This window comes from Pelmatolapia mariae, linkage group LG20 (genome assembly GCF_036321145.2).
Source record: "Pelmatolapia mariae isolate MD_Pm_ZW linkage group LG20, Pm_UMD_F_2, whole genome shotgun sequence".
NCBI lineage: Eukaryota > Metazoa > Chordata > Actinopteri > Cichliformes > Cichlidae > Pelmatolapia > Pelmatolapia mariae.
In genome coordinates this window covers 18,742,642-18,751,258 of record NC_086244.1, presented here as the reverse complement: position 1 = coordinate 18,751,258, position 8,617 = coordinate 18,742,642, and positions in this window count along the sequence as shown.

The window sequence follows — 8,617 nt, the reverse complement described above, 5'->3', positions numbered from 1 at the left end:
TTGTTTTCAATAAATTGCATGCTCAAAAAAATGTTTTGTCTCGCTCCCATTTCTACTTGGTGCATGTTGAAGATCTACTTGGAACCTTGTTAAGATCCAACCACGCAAAATATGATTTTTTGCCATTTTTCAAGTGGTTTTAAAGTTTCCATCAGGACTGTATTAAGGCATATTGGTATAATCCAGCAATATAAATAATAAAGAGAAAATTTTCTATTGAATTTATCTTGTTAACCTCCTAGGACCTGGCATTCACATATGTGGACATCACATTTTGGGTTGTCTAGACCACAATACTAAATGTTGCTCTACAAGGGCCTGATATCCACTTACGAGGACAAAATTTAAAACAAATGTCCTCATATGAGGCCCTTGTAGGGCAAAATCAGGTAAAAAGATAATTCTTTGTTTTTACATCCATCAGGTCCCAATCAGCCCAAATAGCAAAGAGAAATTAAAAATGCATGTCATGAAAGAGTTCAGGTCTTAGGAGGTTAAGGAATCTATTTTCTACTTTATTATATGGTGATTGGCACAAGAACACAATAAAATTCTAGCTGGATGGCAAGACTGTCTTTTCTCTTGAACAAAATACTGCTGTAATTGCTTCTTGGAGTGGATTTTAGTAATATCCTGGTCCTGGTTAGTATCAGTGTATATATCCTTCGTGTGTACTCCGGTTTTGCCACTGGAGAAGGTTTATTCATTAGTCAACACAGAAAACTGCAGACCTCATAGTGTGTGTTCACATGTAATGATCCAAATTTAATGACATTTCTAACTTTTTCTCATGTAACCAATATCTGAGTCGTTTTTTTTTTTACTCTGTATTCAAAAAGTTTCTGTTTCTGGATTTCTAAGAGATGTGGACAATGAGGAAGCAACTAATTACTGTATTATTTTTGGTGAGTTATTTTTATGGTGCATAAAATGCTGGAAACTAATATAAGTGTCCACTACAATTTTTCAGACACTTCTATGTTTTGATTTGTCTGGTCAGCAGTTCAAGAGTTTAAAATACAACCATGAAAGTGAAAAAAAAAGAAAAAAAAAAAGCTTAGCAACAAGCAAAAACAAATTATCTGGATTATATAATTTAATAGTGCATGAAAAAAAAGTGTTGTTCTTGTTTGTTCACTTTCTTTTTCTTTGGTCTATGTTTTGGTCACAAGCTGTTTATACTGCCAGAATATCAACATTGGGTGTATTATGCATTACGTTAACTGCCAATGTGGGTCTAATCTCGTGGTCATAAATGCTGTGCAGATGCCATACAACATCAGGAACAGAAGGTAGACGGTGCTTTAAAATTAGGAGGAGCCATGCAGAGAGGCAAGCAGCCCCACACGACTGCATACTGCGGACTCCTAGGGTTAGGGGACAATGGTTCGTTTAATTTTGAATTTCAAGTTTTGAGTTAGTTCCTTCAGAAACAAATAGTTAAGAAGGTGATGATACATGATGCTGTACTAGTTTGATGCTTTCCCAACAAGCAACATTTTGAGGGCCATTTGTCAAGGAGTGTCACTGCATATTAATGTATGTTTCAAAGAGCAAAAGCTCCCTGAACGACGCAATCCCAATCCCTTCCAGACATGTATTTATCATTGGTATTGTAATACAGTTAGATAAAACCTAAGCAAGTGTTAATAAAATTGACCAATAAGTAATATGAATTAATTATTAAGCGCAGTAATACTTTTTTAATATTGCATGTCAGAGGGTGGGCATGATTATTGCTCAGCTACAGAGTCTCCTGAGAAGCCTTTTCATTTATCCCACCAAGATAGCCTTGGCATATCATCATATAGTGATTTTCATATCCAGTAAAATGAATCTATTCAGCAGATGGGAAATTCAGGGAAGAAAATTACGGTTGAAATCTTGATTTATTAAAATGTAAAATATATATATATATATATATATATATATATACATACATGCCATAAAAATAGGGAATTGTCCTTGAGTGCCCAATAACTATACAAATGTTTTGTGATAGCTTTGTCAGAAATTCTTGCTGTAGAAAAGGATTCACTTTGATTCTTACAAAAGACTGTGACTATAAACCAAGGAAATTTACTGCCATCTTGTGGAATCAATAGTGAAAAAGACATCCCAAATGGCAAGGGAGTCTAATCATCCGAAGTACTGGTCAAATAATTAACCCTGTGGGATACACATCACTCTAAAAAACATAAGAAGATGCTTGTAGGAGTTTCATTTAAGCACAAGTGACAAAAAGAGATAGCAGCAACCTTGTTTGGCATATAAACAAACTTTCTGATAGTTAAAACAATACTTCAGACTGTACTGTACAGCTTTACCCTTGGTTTGCTCCGTCTGAATTTATCTTATTATGTAGAGTGAAGGCTTGAGTTAGACCTGTATCGTAATTAGAATTCTCATATCACAATTTGGACTTAAAAGTAGGTGAAACCAGTTTCATTTTACTACTTCTAAATAAAATTTGTATAAAAGCAGCTGGAGTCAATCATTACCAAAACTGCCCAGTGATATTCCAACAATCTAAACTGAACAGTGTGGTGAGACCACAAGCTCAGCATTGTGTCTGCTGTTGAAGACTGTGCCATATTTATGTCAGTCCCAGGCTCTTTAATATCACTGTGGTATGGTGTTGATCCTAGATGGATGAAGACTAAGGCCACCTCTTAGACACATGTTTAAAAATCGTAATATTTTTGCAGAGGGAAACTGCACTGAATGCCATTCAGGCCAAGTATAAGCTCTCAGTTTTGAACAGCTTTGTTGTGATTGGTCGGACCCTAAGTACATCGATTCAAATGTAGCTTTACCGAGGGAGTACACAGGGAACAATCAGAAAGCCGGAGTGTGAGTGTTTAAAGCACACAGATTATTTGTCAGTGGGGGGAATTAATCAAGCTTGGAGCCTTTGGAGCTGTGAGTAATGAGGATGGAGATGGGCCACCAGGAAGATGTGATGAGGATTTAGAATGCAATTCATGGCAGGGAAGTACTATCTCAAAGAGATGAAGGCTTTTTCCCGCCTCTTTTTTCGCAAGCAGAGACTTTTCAGTCACATCTTGTTCCTGCTTGACTTATCTCATACATAAGATTGTGCAAGTTAAATAAATTGTCTTACTACTCCTTCAAGTATATTTAATGACAGGATTAAAATCAAGATGATAAGACAGTAAAATATTTTGTGTTTTCCCCTGCTGCAAAGCATAAGCCTTTCAAGTCATTTAAACTGAATCCAGGTCTTTAAGACTTTTACAGTTATATATTGTATGCCAGTGTATGTGATGTGCAAGTCATCACTGGCATAAGAGAAACGGTAGATCAGATGATTAACAGTATATAGACCAAAGACAAATGCATACATAATGTGTTACAGAATTTGTCTAAGAAACAAATGTTGTATATTCCAGTAGAAAGACAGCATCTTTTTGAAAACATAAAACTTCAAGTTTTTTATATATAACCTTTTATACAAATCAACTGGAAAATTATCTTTTCCCTCCTTTTTCAGATTGCACTTCCAATTTCTTTATGGTAATATCTGACTCTAGATATCTCCTGTTTTCATCAACAGGTGATATACTTGATGCAATCAACAATCCATTCAGTTTTTGTGCATGTATTTCAAGCTCCATATTTTGCAATTGTTTGTAAAATGCTCTGAAGAGAAGAAAACCATATACTTGCGTTAGTTTGATATTCAACATGCAGATAGGATCCTGGTGCTGAGTGTATTGATCTCACAAGAGATTAGATATGTTTTACATATGTCAAACCACTGATTTAAGTGACACATTAATTTATAACGAAATCACCAGTTACATGGTGAAGCAATACTATTCTAGCGTGTTACAAATTCAGCCCTAGATGAAATTCACATGGCTCATAACTGATATATTATTTCTCTAAATTCTTTAGTAAGCCACACTCTATATCTGTGTCCCAATTTTATAAGCATAAGCTTAAATCAAATCAAATTTGAATTTGTTTGTTTTCTTTTCTGCTGTGGACACTGGATCGCCTTAGGTTGTTAATCTCATCAAAAATAGCTTTTCATTACTGAGCAAAGATGCCTGGGCTGCTCTGGTCTGAAGCCCAGATTTGAGAAACCCAGAATACATGGACCACATTTCATCCACCTTTCTCAACACCTAGAAATGGCAATATACGCTGTCCATATGGCAGCGCCTATTTTCAAGTAAGGACCATATAACAAATGTATCACAATCACAGGATCTTCGGCATGTAATGAGTTCAATGATTTACAGCCATCAGTGGTCAATCAGCACGACAGCGGCCGTGTGAATGGCACCTAATGTATCAAAGCAATACCAGGTCTTTGAGTCGATTCTTGGTCAGTTCCAACGGTAAAAACAGGATAACATATATTGATTACGATCAAGTGTCAGAGAGTTGAGATAAGATCTGTTTAGAGAAACAGTGTTGAGATGTCATCAATAAAGTAGCTACTAATAGTAACTAAAAGACTGACTGGCTCTATTCACCGAATGTCTTTTTACTTATTACACCCATTCAAGCCTTGAGCTTGCCTTAACAATAACATGAAACATTCAGAAACGCATTCAAACCTGTACGCTCACAATCAGAACCTTGGACAATGACGAAACAAGGATGACAATAAAAACAGAAGTACAGGGAAAGACATGGAAGGAAAAACATCCACTGAAACCTTTATCGATGGCGTGAATGATATTAAAAGTCTGTAAAATTAAACCTACCTAAACACTTACCCTAAATGTTTACTTACTGCCATAATGGTCTATTGGGAACAGAAATTGCTATTAAAAATGCCATAAATATCTTGCAAGGAAGCACTAATTTCACTGAACCACATTATTTTTTTGTTTTGCATCAAAATTAAATAAAAGCCTGATGTGTCATTTACTTGTGCATTTCAGAGATAATAAGAAATCTCCATCACATTTTTATCAACATAAAGTCTGGATTAGGTGCTATCTGATAAATATGGCCCCCAACCACTTCACAAAACAGCTCTTTCCAAATGACCACACTCAAAGCCAGGATGGGAAAGCCAACCCTTACAAATAGGAGGAGAAACAATGCAGTTTAAATAGTGTGGATGCATGAATAATATTCATGTATCATTGTGGAAAGAACAAACAAACACAGGAGTAAGTTAGCGTGAAGGCCAATGGATTATACCAAAATGCAAATGAGACAATATGCTTACTCTTGGGAAACTGTCGGGGTGTTGCCTCACTATCAAACAGTTATCATATAAAATAAAACAAGGAACAAGAAAACAAATTCCATTCATGCTACAAATTTTGCTAGTGTAAGACATTCCTAATACAACTTCTTTTTTTCTTAAAGAGCTCGTCTAGTAGTTTCTAGTTTCTCTCCTTTCCTTTTTTATTTACAAATAGATAATTAGACATCCAAGCCATTTAATATTCCTGAAACTGTAAGGCATACATTTGTTTATAATTTTGCATATCGTTACATCACGTCATTATTTTGGAAAGTAACTATGTTTCTTTGTGAAATATCCTTTATTATGAAGACGTGAAAGGAAAAAAATGTAAACATCACTGGGATAGGTTATTTTACACCAGTTATTATCATTAGAAATAAATTCACTCCTTATTGAAAAGTGACTGACAAGACCTCTGCTGATGTCCTGTTGAGGTTTCCCTCAGAAGAGCTATCTACACTACAGAGAGTCAGGCCAGGCTGTCTAGTTAGCACCTCAGGGGCAGCTTTCTGTGGTTTCCCATGACTGGAATGAAAGCTATGCAGCATGACATTTCATCAATATAAGGAGGGTAGGCTGAGGGGGTTTAATTCCTAATCCAGCTGGTTTATGTGAGCTCCAGAGCCTATTCAGATGTATTTGAGGTACTACATGTAGAAGGACAAGCATGACATAATGCTGGCACCAACTGGACCTAGTGCTAGTAGATTCTATGGGTACCGAGAAAGAGACACCAAATGAGTTGCAAATTTGTTTTTTCCCCCTAATATTTAGTCCCTAGACAGTTTTTAAAGTATCATTTGATTAAATTGGAGGTGGTGGAACTATAAGTTAGGATTTGTTCAAAACCAGAATATTATAAGAACTCAGGGTGCATGTTTTAAGTGGCATCAGTTTTTCTAGAATTTAAAATGTGGTGTTTACATAATAAAATATTGAGTTCACTTGTAGATACAGTAGCAACATTTTTGCATGGACTGAGTTAGTGCTATAGGTAAGCCAGTGTTGTTTGCTACATCAAAAAGAGTTTATCCTCTATGCAACATTCAGATTAGGATATAACTGGCTTAACTTCTCAAGCTCAGTTATGCATTCTCAGATGTCACTTCATCAGTCTAATCTGGGCTTTGTCAGCCTTGACTACTGTACATACAACCAGCATGCAAATATTTGCACGATAACGTAATTATGCTTGGTTTTTGGTAGCATCACAGGATATTTATTTTCTACTCATGTTTACAGGGTTGTGCAAAAAACAGAAGTCAAGAAGTCAGACTTAAGCAGCAGATGAACAGTACCTGAATGCCATGTCCTTAAAAAATAGAACAGAATCTGGACCTTCAGTTGATCCAGCTACCTTTTGCTGAAGCCTCGTCGGAAATGGTCTCAGTGGAAGCTGGTGTATTAAGATTTTCTTTAAGAAAAGGTGAGGTAGGTTAAACTGCACAAGAACTGAAAATCAGTCACAGCAATCTGTAAAACACGGTGGACACTCTGTCATGGTTTGGGCTGCATTTCATCCAGTGTTGTTGGAGATGTCAAAACTGATGGAATTGCAAATGCAGAAGTATAGTCGGAGAACTATTCCTGAAGATTACTTCAACTAAGAGACAAGACAGCTTGCCTGAGAGAGTTCATACTGTGCTAAAGAATAAAGGTGGTCATTCAACATTCAATCTGGATAGAATTGTAAAACCTCTGGTTTTACCTTATTACTGTATTTCCATTTATGTTTGCACATGTCAAGAAATCATTGCACCTATTCCCCATTTTCCAAGCAAACTATAAAGAAATAGGGAGTGGCTCAAGACTTCATAAGACTCTCTGTAAGTATAAATCTTAAAATACAATACGATGGTCAATGTTTCTTCAGTAATTGTTTCTTGAGACAATTATAGTGTACCAGACAACCAACAGGCTGATGAACTGAATAGCACTGCCATGCTGTTAGCGAGTCAAATAAACACATGGGTTTCCATGGAAAGAACATAACAGGAATTAAATATAGTTCCCTCCCATATGAAAATTAGATTAGCAACTGCACAAACACAGTGTGTTAAATTCAACTATTGATGTTTACAACCGGCTGGCGTTACATCTGTTTGAGTCAATAATTTCATGCACTGTAAGTTGTCCACATTGCACATTTTAAAAACACTTATACACAATTTAAATGTGTGACAAATGTAATGGACATTCTGGTGCTTGACCTTGAGACAATCAGAGTCTTGTTCTTCATTTGATCTTCCCTTTCCAAAGTCACAACTGCTTCAGAGCTATGCTGGGATTATAAATGTCATAACCTTGATTATGTAATATATCGTAACATAAGAAGTACATTGCAGACAAGGGATAAGTACCTTGTTCGCAACATGTGATCTTCACTAATATCCAGACAAGGGTACAGTTCAAAGCGGGATTAAACTGAATATGTTTCAACATTATACCACCTCAAAGTTTAATAAAAAGATATGGCTTTGAGTCACTTTCTTTTCATATCTTCATAGGCCAAATTAATGCTTGCCTTTACCAGTTACCTGCCAGCCACCACTTAAATGGCTAATTTTATGCAGCTCCTAATACAGTATGGTTAAAATCAGCCTGTGATGACAGCTCAAACTGAAATCTGTTTCTTAAAAATAAAAAAAAAAGCCAGTAAAATACATTTTGAACAATTAATGCTCTACTTAACTGGAATTAAAATCCCCACTGATACTTTCACTGTGACAGTTACAGGTGTGTGTATCTGTAAGAATCAGAGACTACACAAACAAAATGAACTCACCAATCATTTTCTTGTCAGCAGCTGTTCTGTGAAAGATGAGTGTGCTGTCATCAGTAATTACCGCAGTGAGAGATAAACTTCACCACTAACTTGTCATTGGTAGCCCTTCCCTCTCCGTTCGGCTATTCATCCTGCCTTACCTCATCCATTGACCCACCAGCTCCCCCGCTCCCTCCACCCACTCCCTCTTAATAATAACCCACCCGCTCTGAGCATCCATCTGCCTAATCAGAAGAAGCCTCTCTTTGACAGTCACTACCTAGGCACAAGCTTGCAGACAGGAAAATCAAACATTTTACCCCCAAAGGATTTAATATCCAGTGAAAACGAGGAGGCAGCAAGTTTATAACGCATCTATAAACCAGTCTCAGTGGGAGTGAACACAGAGCTATACACAGGTAAAACACCCTTTTCTCTGTTTGTTTGAGACTGTGTGTGACCAAAGCTACATCCTAACCACAGGTTAACCTTCACATCTTTATTATATCCAAGTGGATTTCAGTTTATGAAGTGACAGAAGTTAAACAAGTTGGGTATTTACAGGATGTCCTCCAGAGGAGTATTAGGTTTCTACTGAAGAACAGTGGATCAGA